The 5,364-nt window shown below is 58.9% G+C and overlaps 1 protein-coding gene across 1 annotated transcript in view; it reads left to right on the top strand.

The window, feature by feature from the left end:
- The window catches only part of LOC102437789 (CDK5 and ABL1 enzyme substrate 1-like), a gene marked incomplete at its 3' end in the record, with an annotated part of 24,643 nt that overhangs the window by 15,820 nt on the left and 3,459 nt on the right, over window positions 1-5,364 (top strand). The window lies entirely within an intron of this gene.

Below are 5,364 nucleotides of genomic sequence, written 5' to 3'. Positions count from 1 at the left end.
TGGATTGATTCCTCCTGCACAAGCTCTCACCCGGGCAGGGGATCAAACCCGTAATCTGGGTACGTGCCCTCGACCAGGAGTTGAACACGAGACCCTTTGGTCTGCGGACAGATGCTCTATCCACTGAGCCACACGGGCCCGGGCTGTTTGGCCTTGCTTGCACTTTCCTGCCTCAGTTTCCCTATTCCACTTGCCCTGGAATTTTCCTGGCTCCTCACTGCCCTGTTAGATAGGAGATGCTTCTAATATCTGTCTTCTTTTCCGGTTCTTTCCCGTTGGGAATTCAGTCTTGCCCAGGGCATGATGGGCACGGAGCGGGGGTGCAGGGCGGGTGCATTCAGACAACTCCCAGCTCCCCAGTCCCTGTCCACACCCCTCGGGTCTCTGGCTGTCGGCAGTTTGCTGGCCTCGCCCTCCGTCAGCTCCGTGTCACCTCCCAACTGAGCATCCTGCGGTCGGTGGGAAATGTCAATAGCATGCAGCGTGCGAGCAGATGAACACACGGCTCTTTCCACGGGCGCCGGGCTTGTGGGAAGCAGGGACGCTCTTGGCTGCACGTTGAGTTGGAAGCGGTGGTTTCCCCAGGTCCGTTCTGGGTGGGAGTCGGGAGGTGGGAATAATGCAATGGGGGGTCCGCCCGGGACCCAGAGCTTCCTCCTGCTTCCCGCCCTCTACCACCCTCTGGCCTGTCCCTCCTGCGGCAGGACCTCCTGCTTGGACCCCAGGCGAGTGCAGCTGCATTACAGGCCAGAAGGGCGTCCTGTGGGGCGTCCCGTCAGCGGGAGCAGGCACGCCCGTCCCAGACACCAACTCCAGAGCTTTGGGAGCGGGTTCCCCTGTGAGGGGGAGACTGCAGGCCTGGAGTCGGAGCTGCCCCGCCACCCCGTGCACACGGCTGCCATGAGAGCCAGATGGTCCTCAGTCCCTGGAGGTGGGGCATCCGCAGGCATTTTGCACACACAGGCCGGGGTAGGAGGGTTACAGCTGTTTCCATGGGAAGCAATTCAATGTTGATAAATACAAGAATAAGCTCTTGTTTCTCGTACAACCGTCAACCTACCTTTATTTTAAATTGACTCCAGAGAGACTGGAAGGGAGAGGGAGAAACATCCGTTGGCTGCCCCCTGCACGCCCCCTACTGGGGATTGAGCCTGCCACCCAGGCCTGTGCTCCGACTGGAATTGAACCAGCAACCTTTGGGGCGATGCCCAACCAACCGAGCCACACTGGCCAGGGCTGTGAGCCTACTTTTCCGTGTAGATCCGATTGGAAGGAGGTCGGAGTGAGTCCAGGTAGCTTGTGGCTGAGGATTCTAGAAAATAACCACGCTCGTGATCCCAACAGAATAGCGCCTGCGAGGTGTGTGTGTTGGGGACAGACCCACTGAGAGAAGCATTCCTGGTTGACGGACAGTCACTGGGTGAGCCGACTGCACGGTCGGAGCCCCAGTGTCTCTGGACGGGAAGCTTTAAGCAGCAGCTTCGTGTGGCGTTCGAGTCCCCAGCCTTTGTTGCTGGGCATTTCAGGTGAGGTCGCCCCCTGGGCCCACTTCCTGAGCGTCGTCACCCGGGGACAGAGGACGGCCTTCCAGAGAGAGGCCTCCAGCCTCCACGCCCCTCCCCCACGTCCCCCCAAGACGCCTCTTTGTTGTGGGAATCACACACTCAGGATTGTGCTGCTTTCTCACTCCGTGCACGTCCCCCCAGCGACCGGCTCTGGGATGATCTCACGGGTGAATCATGCCGTGATCGGCTGTTTGGGAGCCGCCTGCAGAGGCCCCTCATTGCTGCCAGTGCCCGGGGGGTGGCGTGTGGATGGCGAGTGGATGGTGTGCTCAGTGGGAGCCCGAAGGCTGGCAGGACTGAACGCTGCTCTGATTGTCCGAGGCCTAGTGGCCTGGCCCGTCTGCTGCTTCTGAACTGGGGGCAGCGCTCTGCTCTGGACCAGCAGGCAGAGTTGCCCGATGGCGGGTGCTGCGGGGGCGACAGCGAGGATTCTGGAGCCGCGTTAGCCCTTGTCGCTGAGCCTGGGGTGCGGCCCCCAGTGGTGCCGGGCTAGAGGCGGTCTTGCTGCCCAGCCAGCCTCACGCTCTGCTCTCTGTGAAGCAGATCTCTGGCCTGTTATTTTATAAGCGTCTGGAAATCCTGTTAACATTTAATTAGCTTTTAAGTTATTTACACATCCACGTGTTCGACGCATTGTCCTTTAAAGAGCGATGCCCAGAGGGGCTCCCGGCCGGCAACCCCGGCCTGAGAGGCAGCCCCGTCACAGAAGTAAATCCCAGCGGCCGTCCCGGAGGCGGAGGCCCTGAGACGAGCTCATTGGCCACAACATACTTGGGTCACCCACTTGCCAGGTGCTAATGCTTTAAGTCACACGAACGTACGGCTGCTGCTTTCACTGAGAGGAATATCGGTTCGTTAGCCAAACGCTCCCTAAGGAATGGGCCTTGGCTCGGCCCTGCTGTCCAGTTCCATGCGGTGCGGCTCAGTGAGCTGGAAGAGGACACGGGAGCACTGTGCTGCCCACAAGAGGGAGTCAGCAGCTGGCCATGTGTGGCCTTGAGCACCGAGGGGACCCGCTCTGGGCACCAGGAGAGCTAGACCGGCCTCTGCTCTGACCAGACGACCCACCACGATGAAATGGTGTACGTCCGCTCTGTGTCAGGGGACAAAACTAGACGGGCCCGAGGGTTCCCGCCACGAGGTGACGGGCTTCCCAGGAGACCCACGGGGTGAACTGCAGTGCCGTCTGCGGGGCTGGCTCCGCCCCAGAGAGCCCACCTCTGCGTCTGCTTCTTGCTTAGAGGGATCACTGTTGTGGGGCTGTCTCCCCAGGTGTGTTTTTATCCCCTCCCCCATCTTCTGTGGCCCCTTCCCTGTCCTCCTCACACTACCTCCCATCCCTCCCACCCCTATTGGCCAACCAATGTGTGTGTGTGTGTGTGTGTGTGTGTGTGCTCGCATGCGCGTGCGCCCTGGGTGTTCAAAGAGGAGTTTGGTGGCTCACCGCCCTCTGCAAAGGTTAAGAAACTTAAATAGGCCCGGCCGGTGTGGCTCAGTGGTTGAGCATGAGCCAGGAACCAGGAGGTCACGGTTCGATTCCCGTCAGGACACATGCCCGGGTTGCGGGCTCCATCCCCAGTGTGGGGTGTGCCCGAGGCAGCCGATCCATGATTCTCTCTCATCATCGATGTTTCTGTCTGTCCTTCTCCCTTCCTCTCTGAAATCAATAGAAATATTTTTTTTTAAATAAACTTAAATAGCATGAGAAACGAGGTCTTGTAGCTAAATAAGACCTGGGGCTGTGGGCGTGGAGGGAATGGGAGCAGTGGTCCTGTCAGGGCATCTCCTCCCACGGGGTCCTGTCCTGAGCCTGACCGACCGTGCCCTCCTGCGAGTCCAAGTGACACGGAAACGGTTCCGCTCGCGGTTTTGGACAAGACCCACGTGGGCGGTGGAACTTGCCTCCGTTCCATGCTTAGAAGGAGGCGGAACATAAATAAATTCATTTTTGAACTCAACATGCATCTGGGAAAAATGATCTCTGAGGCTTTTCAAACCAATTGCAAAGCCCAAGTTCATTTGCTTTTAAGACTTTGAGCTGCCGTTCCCCAGGGTCCGCCTCTGGGTGCTGCAGGGTCAGTGCTGGCACCGCGTGATGTCCGTGCTCACGCCCCGTGTTGATGGGAGAGATGATCTGAGAGGGAACGTGAAGACTTGATCACTCGTCAGTCCTCTGCCTTCGGCTGCTGCTCCGCTGGGTGTTTCCAACTCTCCCTTTGGGGGAACCAGCGCACCTTCCGGGCCTTTCTGCACTGTTCCCACCCTCTCGGGTTCGAAAAGAGGGGGCATCAAGGCCACGGTCTCTGGCTTCTCCTCGCTCCCCTGAGGCCTATTCCAGCTCCGCCCCGGGTCTCCCCCAGGGGCCTCGCTCCGACCCACAGGCTGTGTCAGCCTCAGTGCCCAGACCTTGCTCGCGATGGGTGCATCCTCTGTCCTCTCTGCTGGAGGAAGTGAGGGCTGCCCTGGAGGCTCCTGGAGGGGGCGGGGCAGGTGGTCCCTGGTTTGTGGCCCTGAGGTGCTGGTCGTAAGCGTCGCTCCAGCCTGCTGGTCTCCCAGCTGCAGGTTGGAGGCCAACAGCTGGGATGTGAGCTTCCTGTGGGCACGGCACTTCCATGAAGTGGGGAAGCCTGGACCTCGGAGCCCTCAGGGAGTGTGATCCCAGCGGGGCCGCCCCCTCCCCCGGGAGCTCGATCTCTCCTGAGAGCACTTCTGTGGCTCAGGACGCCGTGGAGCTCTTGATGGACAAGCTGCACCTCCGAGTGACCTCACAGTTCTCTGACTGTCCGTGGAGGAGTCTGAGGTCATGGACAGTCACATCCGGTCAATGGGGCGGGGGGACACTGACTAGAGTTTGCGTGTGAAGTTTGAAGACTTCAGTGTCAGTTCCAAAGGGCCCAGACGCTCTGGGCTGGCAGAGCTGGCCTCCACGTGGCTGCAGAAGGCAGTCCTCCTGGGAGCAGGTCGAGGTGAGTCTTTGGAAGCTGTTGCTGACCTCACTCCGCATAATAGGATGCGGGAGCCAGTCCATCATGGGAGCCCACAGGCGAGGAGGACTGCTCAGCACATCAGAGGGTCCTGAGTTCCTCCATGGGGGGCGGGCACTCGTCTCTCCTCCCCCCACTCACCTGGCTCCAGGGCACCTCGCTTTCCCATCAATTCCTTTACCATTTTAAACCTGTTCGTTCTGGCGAAATAGCCCCCGTTCTTACAGGAGACAGCCCTGAGCACGGTGCCTCTCGGGCACAGAGGCAGCAGCTGGAAGGCGGTCCTTCCTGGATATGGCTGCGATTTAGACCCCCGGAGCGTTCAGAACTCCTGCACCCGGTTGCACATGACAATGGAATCAGCATGGCTGGGGTGGGAGCCAGACCGCAGGAGTTTGTCAGAAATCCCCGGTGATTCCAACACGCAGCTTAGTGAGAACTACTGCAAGGAGAGGGGACGTGGCCAGCCATCTGCCTACTCTGGGCCTCGTTTTCTCATCTGTAAAATGGGACAGTAATAGCAACAGCAGTCTGATAAGGGCAGCATCAAGAATGAAGGGGCCTGCGGGCGCGGCTTAGTGGTTGAGCGTTGATATATGAACCAGGAGGTCATGGTTTGATTCCCGGTCAGCGCACATGCCTAGTGCGGGCTCGATCCCCATTAGGGGGCAGCAGATCCATGATCCTCTCTCAGCATTGATGTTTCTATCTCCGTCTCTTCCTTCCTCTCTGAAATCAGTAAAATTATATTTTAAAAAAAGGATGAAAGGGATGGTGTGTGAAAGTCTGTGTCAGGTGTGAAGTGTTCTATGACT

The sequence above is a fragment of the Myotis lucifugus genome, unplaced genomic scaffold (genome assembly GCF_000147115.1).
Source record: "Myotis lucifugus unplaced genomic scaffold, Myoluc2.0 scaffold_1936, whole genome shotgun sequence".
NCBI lineage: Eukaryota > Metazoa > Chordata > Mammalia > Chiroptera > Vespertilionidae > Myotis > Myotis lucifugus.
Note: the sequence above shows the minus strand (reverse complement) of the source record. Positions and strands in the feature narration are given on the sequence as shown.